We start from the raw sequence: 15,000 nt of genomic DNA, 5'->3' as shown, positions 1-15,000 counted from the left end.
ATACTGAGATACTGAGATACTGTGATACTGAGATACTCTGATACTCTGATACTGTGATACTGAGATACTGAGATACTGTGATACTGTGATACTCTGATACTGTGATACTGAGATACTGTGATACTCTGATACTCTGATACTGTGATACTGAGATACTGTGATACTCTGATACTCTGATACTGAGATACTGTGATACTGAGATACTGAGATACTGTGATACTGTGATACTCTGATACTGTGATACTGAGATACTGTGATACTCTGATACTCTGATACTGTGATACTGAGATACTGTGATACTCTGATACTCTGATACTGTGATACTGTGATACTCTGATACTCTGATACTCTGATACTCTGATACTCTGATACTCTGATACTGATATACTGTGATACTCTGATACTCTGATACTCTGATACTCTGATACTCTGATACTGTGATACTGAGATACTGTGATACTCTGATACTCTGATACTCTGATACTGTGATACTGAGATACTGTGATACTCTGATACTCTGATACTGTGATACTCTGATACTCTGATACTGTGATACTCTGATACTCTGATACTCTGATACTCTGATACTGAGATACTGTGATACTGAGATACTGTGATACTCTGATACTCTGATACTCTGATACTGTGATACTGTGATACTCTGATACTCTGATACTCTGATACTCTGATACTGTGATACTGTGATACTGTGATACTCTGATACTGTGATACTGTGATACTGTGATACTGTGATACTCTGATACTCTGATACTGTGAGACTCTGATACTCTGATACTGTGATACTGAGATACTGTGATACTCTGATACTCTGATACTCTGATACTCTGATACTGTGATACTGAGATACTGTGATACTCTGATACTGTGATACTCTGATACTCTGATACTCTGATACTGAGATACTGAGATACTGTGATACTGTGATACTGAGATACTGTGATACTCTGATACTCTGATACTCTGATACTGAGATACTGTGATACTCTGATACTCTGATACTCTGATACTGTGATACTCTGATACTGAGATACTGTGATACTCTGATACTCTGATACTGTGATACTGTGATACTGTGATACTGAGATACTGTGATACTGTGATACTCTGATACTCTGATACTCTGATACTGTGATACTGAGATACTGTGATACTGTGATACTCTGATACTGAGATACTGTGATACTCTGATACTCTGATACTGTGATACTCTGATACTGAGATACTGTGATACTCTGATACTGAGATACTGTGATACTGTGATACTGTGATACTCTGATACTCTGATACTGAGATACTCTGATACTGAGATACTGAGATACTCTGATACTGAGATACTGTGATACTGTGATACTGTGATACTCTGATACTCTGATACTGTGATACTGAGATACTGTGATACTGTGATACTCTGATACTGTGATACTGTGATACTCTGATACTCTGATACTGTGATACTGAGATACTGTGATACTGTGATACTCTGATACTGTGATACTGTGATACTCTGATACTCTGATACTCTGATACTCTGATACTGAGATACTGTGATACTCTGATACTCTGATACTGAGATACTGTGATACTCTGATACTCTGATACTCTGATACTCTGATACTCTGATACTCTGATACTCTGATACTCTGATACTGAGATACTGTGATACTCTGATACTCTGATACTGTGATACTGTGATACTCTGATACTCTGATACTCTGATACTCTGATACTCTGATACTCTGATACTGAGATACTGTGATACTCTGATACTCTGATACTGAGATACTGTGATACTCTGATACTCTGATACTCTGATACTGAGATACTGTGATACTGTGATACTCTGATACTGAGATACTGTGATACTCTGATACTGAGATACTGTGATACTCTGATACTGTGATACTCTGATACTCTGATACTCTGATACTCTGATACTGAGATACTCTGATACTCTGATACTCTGATACTGTGATACTGTGATACTCTGATACTGAGATACTGGTTACTCTGATACTCTGATACTGTGATACTCTGATACTCTGATACTGTGATACTCTGATACTCTGATACTCTGATACTGTGATACTGTGATACTCTGATACTCTGATACTCTGATACTCTGATACTCTGATACTCTGATACTCTGATACTCTGATACTGAGATACTGTGATACTCTGATACTCTGATACTCTGATACTGAGATACTGTGATACTCTGATACTCTGATACTCTGATACTGAGATACTGTGATACTCTGATACTCTGATACTCTGATACTGAGATACTGTGATACTGTGATACTGTGATACTCTGATACTGAGATACTGTGATACGCTGATACTCTGATACTCTGATACTGAGATACTGTGATACTCTGATACTCTGATACTCTGATACTGAGATACTGTGATACTGTGATACTGTGATACTCTGATACTGAGATACTGTGATACTCTGATACTCTGATACTGTGATACTCTGATACTCTGATACTCTGATACTGTGATACTGTGATACTCTGATACTCTGATACTCTGATACTCTGATACTGAGATACTGTGATACTCTGATACTCTGATACTCTGATACTCTGATACTCTGATACTCTGATACTGTGATACTGTGATACTGTGATACGCTGATACTCTGATACTCTGATACTCTGATACTCTGATACTGTGATACTGTGATACTGTGATACGCTGATACTGAGATACTGTGATACTCTGATACTCTGATACTCTGATACTCTGATACTGTGATACTGTGATACTGTGATACGCTGATACTCTGATACTCTGATACTGAGATACTGTGATACTCTGATACTCTGATACTCTGATACTCTGATACTGAGATACTGTGATACTCTGATACTCTGATACTGAGATACTGTGATACTCTGATACTCTGATACTCTGATACTCTGATACTGAGATACTGTGATACGCTGATACTCTGATACTGAGATACTGTGATACTCTGATACTCTGATACTCTGATACTCTGATACTGAGATACTGTGATACTGTGATACTCTGATACTCTGATACTGAGATACTGTGATACTCTGATACTCTGATACTCTGATACTCTGATACTGAGATACTGTGATACTCTGATACTCTGATACTGAGATACTGTGATACTCTGATACTCTGATACTCTGATACTCTGATACTCTGATACTGAGATACTGTGATACTCTGATACTCTGATACTGTGATACTCTGATACTCTGATACTCTGATACTCTGATACTGAGATACTGTGATACGCTGATACTCTGATACTCTGATACTGAGATACTGTGATACTCTGATACTCTGATACTGAGATACTGTGATACTCTGATACTCTGATACTCTGATACTCTGATACTGTGATACTCTGATACTCTGATACTCTGATACTCTGATACTGTGATACTCTGATACTGTGATACTCTGATACTGTGATACTCTGATACTCTGATACTCTGATACTCTGATACTGAGATACTGTGATACTGTGATACTCTGATACTCTGATACTGAGATACTGTGATACTCTGATACTCTGATACTCTGATACTCTGATACTCTGATACTGTGATACTGTGATACGCTGATACTCTGATACTCTGATACTGAGATACTGTGATACTCTGATACTCTGATACTGAGATACTGTGATACTCTGATACTCTGATACTCTGATACTGTGATACTCTGATACTCTGATACTCTGATACTCTGATACTGAGATACTGAGATACTGTGATACTCTGATACTCTGATACTGAGATACTGTGATACTCTGATACTCTGATACTGAGATACTGTGATACTCTGATACTCTGATACTCTGATACTGTGATACTGAGATACTGTGATACTCTGATACTGTGATACTGAGATACTGTGATACTCTGATACTGTGATACTGTGATACTGTGATACTGTGATACTGTGATACTGTGATACGCTGATACTCTGATACTCTGATACTCTGATACTGAGATACTGTGATACGCTGATACTCTGATACTCTGATACTGAGATACTGTGATACTCTGATACTCTGATACTGAGATACTGTGATACTCTGATACTCTGATACTCTGATACTGTGATACTCTGATACTCTGATACTCTGATACTCTGATACTGAGATACTGTGATACTCTGATACTCTGATACTGAGATACTGTGATACTGTGATACTCTGATACTGAGATACTGTGATACTGTGATACTCTGATACTCTGATACTCTGATACTCTGATACTGTGATACTGAGATACTGTGATACTGAGATACTGTGATACTCTGATACTGTGATACTGAGATACTGTGATACTGTGATACTGTGATACTGTGATACTCTGATACTCTGATACTGTGATACTGAGATACTGTGATACTCTGATACTGTGATACTGAGATACTGTGATACTCTGATACTGAGATACTGTGATACTGTGATACTCTGATACTGAGATACTGTGATACTGTGATACTCTGATACTCTGATACTCTGATACTCTGATACTCTGATACTGTGATACTGTGATACTGTGATACTCTGATACTCTGATACTGTGATACTGAGATACTGTGATACTCTGATACTGTGATACTGAGATACTGTGATACTCTGATACTGTGATACTGAGATACTGTGATACTCTGATACTGTGATACTGTGATACTGTGATACTGTGATACTGTGATACTGAGATACTCTGATACTGAGATACTGTGATACTGAGATACTGTGATACTCTGATACTCTGATACTGTGATACTGTGATACTGTGATACTGTGATACTGTGATACTGTGATACTGTGATACTGAGATACTCTGATACTGAGATACTGTGATACTGAGATACTGTGATACTCTGATACTCTGATACTGAGATACTGTGATACTGTGATACTGTGATACTGTGATACTGTGATACTGAGATACTCTGATACTGAGATACTGTGATACTGAGATACTGTGATACTCTGATACTCTGATACTGAGATACTGTGATACTGTGATACTGTGATACTGTGATACTGTGATACTGAGATACTCTGATACTGAGATACTGTGATACTGAGATACTGTGATACTGTGATACTGTGATACTGTGATACTGAGATACTGTGATACTGTGATACTGAGATACTCTGATACTCTGATACTGTGATACTGTGATACTGTGATACTGAGATACTGTGATACTCTGATACTGTGATACTGTGATACTCTGATACTGAGATACTGAGATACTCTGATACTCTGATACTGTGATACTGTGATACTCTGATACTGAGATACTGAGATACTCTGATACTCTGATACTGAGATACTGAAATTTTATGGCCAGAGGGGGTCCAAACAGAGACATGTCCAGAGGGGGTCCAAACAGAGACATGTCCAGAGGAGGTCCAAACAGAGACATGTCCAGAGGAGGTCCAAACAGAGACATGTCCAGAGGAGGTCCACACAGAGACATGTCCAGAGGAGGTCCAAACAGAGACATGTCCAGAGGAGGTCCACACAGAGACATGTCCAGAGGAGGTCCAAACAGAGACATGTCCAGAGGAGGTCCAAACAGAGACATGTCCAGAGGAGGTCCACACAGAGACATGTCCAGAGGAGGTCCACACAGAGACATGTCCAGAGGAGGTCCAAACAGAGACATGTCCAGAGGAGGTCCACACAGAGACATGTCCAGAGGAGGTCCAAACAGAGACATGTCCAGAGGAGGTCCAAACAGAGACATGTCCAGAGGAGGTCCACACAGAGACATGTCCAGAGGAGGTCCACACAGAGACATGTCCAGAGGAGGTCCACACAGAGACATGTCCAGAGGAGGTCCAAACAGAGACATGTCCAGAGGAGGTCCACACAGAGACATGTCCAGAGGAGGTCCACACAGAGACATGTCCAGAGGAGGTCCAAACAGAGACATGTCCAGAGGAGGTCCACACAGAGACATGTCCAGAGGAGGTCCACACAGAGACATGTCCAGAGGAGGTCCAAACAGAGACATGTCCAGAGGAGGTCCAAACAGAGACATGTCCAGAGGAGGTCCACACAGAGACATGTCCAGAGGAGGTCCACACAGAGACATGTCCAGAGGAGGTCCACACAGAGACATGTCCAGAGGGGGTCCAAACAGAGACATGTCCAGAGGAGGTCCAAACAGAGACATGTCCAGAGGAGGTCCAAACAGAGACATGTCCAGAGGAGGTCCACACAGAGACATGTCCAGAGGAGGTCCAAACAGAGACATGTCCAGAGGAGGTCCACACAGAGACATGTCCAGAGGAGGTCCACACAGAGACATGTCCAGAGGAGGTCCAAACAGAGACATGTCCAGAGGAGGTCCACACAGAGACATGTCCAGAGGAGGTCCACACAGAGACATGTCCAGAGGAGGTCCAAACAGAGACATGTCCAGAGGAGGTCCACACAGAGACATGTCCAGAGGAGGTCCACACAGAGACATGTCCAGAGGAGGTCCAAACAGAGACATGTCCAGAGGAGGTCCACACAGAGACATGTCCAGAGGAGGTCCACACAGAGACATGTCCAGAGGAGGTCCAAACAGAGACATGTCCAGAGGAGGTCCACACAGAGACATGTCCAGAGGAGGTCCACACAGAGACATGTCCAGAGGAGGTCCAAACAGAGACATGTCCAGAGGAGGTCCAAACAGAGACATGTCCAGAGGAGGTCCACACAGAGACATGTCCAGAGGAGGTCCACACAGAGACATGTCCAGAGGAGGTCCACACAGAGACATGTCCAGAGGAGGTCCACACAGAGACATGTCCAGAGGAGGTCCACACAGAGACATGTCCAGTGGCGTTTTTATATGTACAAAAGTGGTGGGGCACAAAAACGTAGATGTCTATATATAAGCTTCTGCAGTGAGGTTCAGGCTGCTGAGGCTCTGACTCTTCAGGTTTACAGATATTATATTTTGACCTAAATCAAAATTTAATATTATTTTCAAAAGCTTTTTTAGTTGATTACTTTAAAAAGACAGTTCAACAAAAGGATACCCAAAAAATGTAATTTGATCATTTAAATATTGAATTGTTCTCTCTTATGGCGCATTTACACTGCAGGCCTCGCTCGGCCTCGCTCGGTATGGCTAGGCCTCGTTAGGCCTCGTTAGGCCCGGCTCACTTTATGCTGTGCTCACATTACAGATTAGGAACTGGGGTAGTTACTATAGTAACGCAGTGTAGGCGGAGCCGTGACGTCATCTATAATGAGAACCACAGAAAAACAACACAGCCGTTAGCTCTTAGCCCTCAGAACTCACAGCTCCTCATATCTGTTCAGAAACTAGACAAAAGTTAAACAAGTCCAAACCACAGACTGTCTGTGTCATGGAGAATACAGTCGCTGGTTTATTTATGTCTGTAGGCCGTTGTTGTGAGTGTGGACGGTCGGAGCATATATAACGTTAGCTTAGCCGATCTCCATTCAGAAAACACGCATTTTAAAAGGTGTTTCGCCTGCCGTCTTTCTGCAGACTGGTCAAAGCCTTAATTCATGGTTTTTACTAACCGGTATCAGTATGTTGTTACTTCGGCATCATTTAGAAACGTGTCTTACAATTACATCACGGTCAAATATGTTCATCTTGTTGTAGTTGTAGGCCCCTTGACAGCGATTCTCTCTCTAGTTTAACTCAGCCCGGCTCAACCTGGTTTGTTGGCCTCGATAGAACCAGGATTTAGTCGGGCCTAAAAAAAGGTGAAAAAGTAGCCCCGGGCTGGAACTAGGCCAAGTGTAAACGCAACCAAAAACAGGCCCCGCACGGCTCGGCACGCTTAAAGCGAGCTCCGCGCTGTAGTGTGAATGCGCCATTAGTAAGATCCCATTTTCAATAAAATGGTGGTCTTACCTTGACTTGAAGATGAAGTCCATTGGTCTATCCTTCTGGACAAAAATCTCTATTACTTGTTTGTAAAACTCCTCCTTATCTTCTTGTAGTTTCAAAAGTCTATCATCAATCTAATCATATGATTTATGATTCGAACATCGTAAAAGTAGGGTGGACATGTGGATGTTATCCGATTGAACAAAACGTGCATTTATCAAACAGGTACGTTTCCCACAGATCTTATTTCCAGCTATTTTCTAAAACTCTGTGGAGAAATCTCACTGCTTTTTTGTGGAGGGAACCAGCAGCTTCTTTCCGGGTTTTAGGACGCGTCTCTGCCCCTCTCTATGTGCTGCTCTCCCTCGTCTCCTCTTTACACACTTTTCGCGGCACACGTACTTACAGCCAATCAGCTCTGAATTATGAGATGACGTTTGGTGGGGATGCCAGGCACTATGCCCCTATGGTCAATATTTTGTTGCCGCACACATTGCATATAAAAAGACTCTGAGCATGGGCAGTGTAGTTTTTACAGCTTCCATTCAGTTAGACAGTGAGAGACTGAGGCCGTTTCTCCATGTCCAGTACACCTGCTGCAGAGCCACTATTTCAAGTATACTACGTCATCGAGTGGCGCCGAGTCCTGGGCATTTAACGTGCATTTAAACAGTCCTTCGGCACCACGCGCTGTCCACCTATTGATCCACTATCAGCGTCAGTGCACCCCGCTGCCAGATGGTGCCTGTGTGTCATTCACTCTCAACATGGATACAAGTACAATAAGCATTCTTCAGGTGTAGGTAGATTCTCTATTCGGACATTATAGCCTATATGTGTGACTTTCGGTCCGAGATTGTAAAAAATAATAATAATAATAATCTCAAATAATATTTTATTTTTATTCTCATAATTTTCCGGGCCAAATATTATTGCTGGCGGGCCACCAATGGCCCGCAGGCCACCTATTGCCAACCCATGCTGTAGACACAAATTTGAAGAACACAGACTAAAACAGCAATGTACAGACAAATCAAATGATTAAACATGATCTTAAAATATATTTTAAGATGTATTTTCTTAGCATTTTTTGTAATTATTATTTTAATACTTTCTGCTGACACTAGGTGGGGCTGTGCCTGGCCCTAATGACAAGTCACCACTGGATATGTATATACAGTCTCTATTATATATATATATATATATATATATATATATATATATATATATATATATATATATATATATATATATAACATATCATATATTTCCCACGGGCTCACATGGCAGGGAATTTTCATTTAATTTCAAACCTTTATTTAACCAGATTGGTCCATTGAGATCATAGATCTTTTTCAAGGGAGACCTTTCAAGGGAGACCTGCAGCATATAGGTTCCACATGAAACATAAAATAATAAAGGACATCATACATTATATTTACAGGATACATTTACATAGTTATATACATTTACAAGTGCCCATAGTATCAACGAGCATTTCATTGAGCCTAGCTTTAAAGACATGCAGAGGAATGAGATCGCTCAGTTTCAATTCTTGCTGAAGATTGTTCCAAGCAAGTGGAGCTGCGCACATAGAAGCTGTCTCACCTAAGACAGTCCTTGCTCTTGGCACATCTAACAATACTACATCATGAGATCTCAGACAATAGCTGCTTGCAACACTCTCTGTGTTATCAGAGAGCAGATATAATACTGGAGTTTACCCAACAAAGCTTTATAGATGAACATGGACCAGTGACTGAGCCTCTTTACAGTGAGTGAAGGCAGACCTGCCCTGGCATACAGGGTACAGTGATGAGTAAGTGCTTTACAGTTAGTGACAAATCTCAGAGCGCTGTGATAGGCAGCATCTAACTTGTTCAGGCAATAGGCAGGTGCATTCATATAGATCAGATCACCATAGTCCAGCACAGGTCAAAAGGTCACAGAGCCTTTTCCTGGCCTCAAGCGAGAAACAGGACTTGTTTCTGAAAAAGAAACCTTGCCTAACCCTCAGTTTTTTAAGCAGTTATTGACATGAAGTTTAAAAGTAAGACAATCATCAAGCCAGATACCAAGGTATTTGTAACAGGTATCCACTTTGAGTACTTGTCCTTGCATAGTAACAATATCTACAACAGGCTCTGGTGTCTTTTAGCTTTAGAAAAGAGCATTACCTTGGTTTGATCAACATTTAAAAGAAGCTTTAGTTCAGAGAGCTGAGTCTGAATAATGTTAAAAACAGCCTGTAATTTAAAACCAGCCTCCTGAATGGAGGGACCTGCACAGTACATCACGGTATCGTCCGCATAAAAATGTAAAGTAGCTTCATCCACATTTTCACCTAAGCTGTTGATATATATGGAGAATAAAAGTGGACCTAAAACAGAACCTTGAGGAACACCATTAGTAATGTTTAACCACTCAGAAGACAGCCCATCAAAGTGAACACATTGAGACCTTTCAGAGAGGTAGTTCACAAACCACCCCACTGCATGGCTGGATATGCCAATACTGAGTAGCCTCTGCTTTAAGATGCGATGATCGACGGTATCAAATGCTTCGGACAGGTCAATGAACAGAGCTGCACAACTCTGCTTATTATCTAAAATACTCTTAATGTCATTCAACACTTTCATTGTGGCAGTGATGGTGCTGTGTTGCTTTCTGAAGCCTGACTGATGTTTAGACAGGATATCATAGTTACATAAAAAGACCTTTACCCGCGTTCAAGAACCTTGGCCAGAACTGACAATTTAGAGATGGGCCTATAATTGTTTAATAAGGTGGCCTCCCCTCCTTTTAGTAGAGGCAGGACATAAGCTGACTTCCATACTTTTTATTTTAACATTCTCAGTTAGCTTCAGGCCTCACTGAGGATGAGTATTGAGGTAGAAAGCTGGTGAAGCGATTTCCTAATATTCTGTTTGCAGAGATAATAAACCTGGTTGCCAAGAAGGAAGTCATATTCATTCGACCACACAACGCAGAGATCCATGTGGCGTCAAACCAGAGAATGATTAGATAAATAGAGAAAACGGATATAATTTGTAGGTGAATTCATTAATGTGTTTAATAAATTCTGGCTAGAACAACCAGACAAACGGCAGCAACTTTCCCTCTGCTTCATTCTTTTCTCCTATTCAACAGGCTTATTATCTGATTAGCAGCTCTGCACAGCGGACTTGTAACACTAGCAGCAGTGGAGATGGAGCATCAGAACCTGGAGAATACAGCAGCAACAACAACAACAACACGGATCCATTTGAAGATAGGTAAATGTAAACATTACAGTAATAGTGTACTTTCATTGTATGGGTGTAACATAGTTAAATAGATTGTAAGAGAGAGAGAGAGAGAGAGAGAGAGAGAGAGAGAGAGAGAGAGAGACTCCTGTCCCACCTCCCCATTTTATTTTGAGTTGTGCATTGTTATTTGTGCTTGAGAAACATTTCACTTGAACTTTATATTTTAATGAACTTAGTAGTAATTATTGTCCTATATTTCTTTCCGATTTCACAGCTGCCTGGGCCTAGCAGCAAGAACCTCCATCTGTGCCTGCCACAAGATTAAGATACACCTCGGTACAAAGGCCTCCACCACAGCCATCACGATCAACCCAGCCAGCAAAGAAGTCTCTCCTAGCTGACGTACCTCCCACACAGCCGCCAGCATCAACCTGGGACAATCACACCTACCTCCCTCCGTCACAGCCACCAGCAGCCCATGCACCATCACCCCCACCCACACAGCAGCCAGACCCTCTGTCCTGGAAGAGAGACCATGACACTGCTCCCCCTGTCTTTACATTTATAATGAATAGTTGGATGAGAAAGTTCTGATATTGTAAATATTGAGATTTTACAGTTTCTTATGTTAACATAAATAGTTGGTTGAATAAAAATGTTTAATGCTCAATTTGTATTTGTACACATCACATGAACCTTGGTGTGGAATATGAATCAGTCCTGATGTAACTTCTCTCTGGTCAAAGTAGAGGGATGGAAATATTTTACTCTAAATTATAATTCACACATTTTCATTTTAGGCATGAACAACACATTTATATAGGCCTATAGTGTAATTCATATATTTCACTACTTTGGTGAACCAAATCTGAAACACCAAAAACAATGTATGACATCTGTGTTTCACAACAGTTTTGAAGTTTTCCAAAAATCGGATTTCTAAGCTTAGTATCATAAGGTGAGTGACTTTGCATTTCTAGCAAGACCAGAGACTACTGAACATGTTGACATGTAACACCATGCCATGTTATAAGAAGTACATTTAAAAGTTGATTTAAGGAGACATCTAAACATTGAGAAAATACCCTTCACTTCACACTCCAGAGGGTTCAGGAAAAGGGTAGGGCGATTTTATTTTAAAAGACAATGAAGGCAGGTTATATTGATGGATATATTTATTATATTGAAAGGCAAATTAATACATAGTCCCATGAATCTGGAATAATGTACAATTCACAGCCTCACAATGTCAGGAACTTTTCATCTACAGATTGCTTTGGTCTGGCTTTACTCTTCAATGATTGGTTACAGAGAAACTTTGAACTAATTGGCTATGGAAATCAGGAGGAGGGACTCATTATCATATGAAAAACCGCACGGAAATACGCCCGTATGTTCGCCTGTTTTTTCGCACCAATTTACGGGCCTCCCTGTAATTTGGTGCGAAATTACGGACGGACATACAGCGTATTATGGCACCTTTGGCTTTCCATAGCCAGCACACTCAGCACGGATAGTGCGCACAACATGATTGCAGCGTCCAGGCAGCTCCCGTTCGAGCATATGCCTTGAGGTGCACATAGCTCCAGCGATCCATCACACACACAAACACACACACACACACACACACACACACACACACACACACACACACACACACACACACACACACACACACACACACACACACACACACACACACACACACACACACACACACACACACACACACACACACACACACACACACACATTGTATGAGAGAGGTTCCAGGTTGAGTTGAGGTGAATATTTGTAATGTTCAGAGGTTATTGTGTTTAATATTCATGAGAATATTTGTCATTGTTTTCATATTCATATTCATTTTCCATAAAGCATATTTGTCCACTCATATGTTGATAAGAGTAATAAAAACTTTTAAAATATCCCTCTAAGGTACATTTAGAACAGAAAACAAATGTGCGATTAATCGCGATTAATTATTTTAATCGACTGACAGCCCTAATATTTATACAAATATTAATAAATATAAAATGTTCTGTCACAGTTTTAATGAAGCAGCTTCACACTGAGAGAGGACCCTAAAGACCCCCCCCGACATGGTACACCCCGCCCCCCACATGGTACATCCCCCCTCATACACCCCCACCAACATGGTACACCCCCCCCCCCACTGACAATAGATAAAGCTGAATGAGACCCCACTGTTAACCCTTTCATCTCACACACACACACACACACACACACACACACACACACACACACACACACACACTCACTATCTGCACTCTTCAGTGTTTCCCACATAATTTGATTCTATTTGTGGGGGCACCGCACCCCCCTCAAATAAGAAAATACATGTGAGTTCATGGCTTCTGTAGACAGCGTTCTTGTTGCTCTGTGTTGTGTTGTTAATGAGTGAGACACACCAGAGTTGAGGATCTGGGATAGTGGTAGTGGTGGTCTAAAGCTGTGGTTCTCAAATGGGGGTACGCGGACCCCTAGGGGTACTTTGGAGTACTGCAGGGGGTACGTGAGATTTATTTTATGTTAATGAAAAAAAAAAATGAAAAAGAAATATACCAATTTTTGGAAAAGTAAGGAAGTTTGAGCAGTGTGGGTTTTATATGAACAGAGTTACACATATTTCAAAACACGAAGTGTAATAACTGCAGTTAGCCTCCCTGTCAGAAGGACAAAGGTCCTCAGTGAAGCTCAAGCCCATGTTTCTCTCTCATTGTAAGTACAACTTATTGAAAAGATCAGTTCAATGCCACTGATGTCGTCTCAGTGTTATTGCATGATGTTACAATTGGTTTGCCATGAATTTAGAGATGGATTCTAAACATTTGAAATGTAGCATTAAGTGTTTCTCATGTTGTAGTTTTAATAAATCAGACTCTGATGCTGCAGCGCATACTGGACCTCTTTATAGGCTTTTGTTTCTTAACAAATTGTTTTTGTGCTGATACTTTGCTGAATTTTTTTCAAAGGGGGAACATTATGGAGAAAAGTTTGAGAATCACTAAAGGATAGTGAGGTGGGCTGAAGATCTGAAGGCTGTGAGTTCAAATCCCGCCAGGAACACCACCACTAGTGTGAATCCTTGAGTAGTCCTCAGTTACTCCAGGGAGAATGTTCCTGTAATTGGTCATTATAAGTCGCTTTGGATAAAAGTGTCAGCTAAATGAAGTGTGTGTGTGTGTGTGTGTGTGTGTGTGTGTGTGTGTGTGTGTGTGTGTGTGTGTGTGTGTGTGTGTGTGTGTGTGTGTGTGTGTGTGTGTGTGTGTGTGTGTGTGTGTGTGTGTGTGTGTGTGTGTGTGTGTGTGTGTGTGTGTGTGTGTGTGTGATTATCTTAAGTTTTCTGAGTTTCTAATGAGGTGTTATGCAATGTTAATGCTAATAGCATCAATCTTGTGGGAGCGAGTGAGTGTGTGTGTGAGAGTGTGTGTGCCTGAGAGTGTGTGCGTGTGTTTAACAAGTTTCTGTTTGAGTGCAGCAGAACAATGAGGACCCCCCCCCCCTCAGTGAGGAGATGGTATGGTCCGCCCCCCCCCCTCATTCAGCTGAATGAATGATTCAGTCCAACAACAGAAGCATTCCTGTGCAGCTTCTCACACACTGAGCAACACAGACACACACACACACACAAACACACATCTCTCTCTAGCTCTCTCTCTCTCTCTCTCTCTCTCTCTCTCTCTCTCTCTCTCTCTCTCTCTCTGAGCTGCAGAGAGTTGTATTGAGTTGAGTAGCAGTTAGCTGCAGTGTGCTGCTAGTTGTTGGAGACTGTAGTGTTGCTGCTTCAGGTTGCATTAGGTTGCAGAGTTTTAGAGATGAAGCTGCT

General features: G+C 41.2%; 1 long non-coding RNA gene across 1 annotated transcript in view; it reads left to right on the top strand.

Moving 5' to 3' along the window:
• The window catches only part of LOC307027274, a 16,028-nt gene extending 4,213 nt beyond the window's left edge, over window positions 1-11,815 (top strand). The window contains exons 3-4 of the long non-coding RNA XR_013804582.1: window positions 11,056-11,180; window positions 11,428-11,815. This is a non-coding gene — a long non-coding RNA (uncharacterized lncRNA). The remainder of the gene's footprint in view (window positions 1-11,055; window positions 11,181-11,427) is intronic.
• Window positions 11,816-15,000: the final 3,185 nt, after the last annotated feature.

This window comes from Notothenia rossii (genome assembly GCF_949606895.1).
Source record: "Notothenia rossii genome assembly, contig: scaffold_84, whole genome shotgun sequence".
NCBI classification, from domain to species: Eukaryota; Metazoa; Chordata; class Actinopteri; order Perciformes; family Nototheniidae; genus Notothenia; species Notothenia rossii.
The sequence above is the reverse complement of the archived record's forward strand: the minus strand, read 5'-3'. Positions and strand labels throughout refer to the sequence as shown.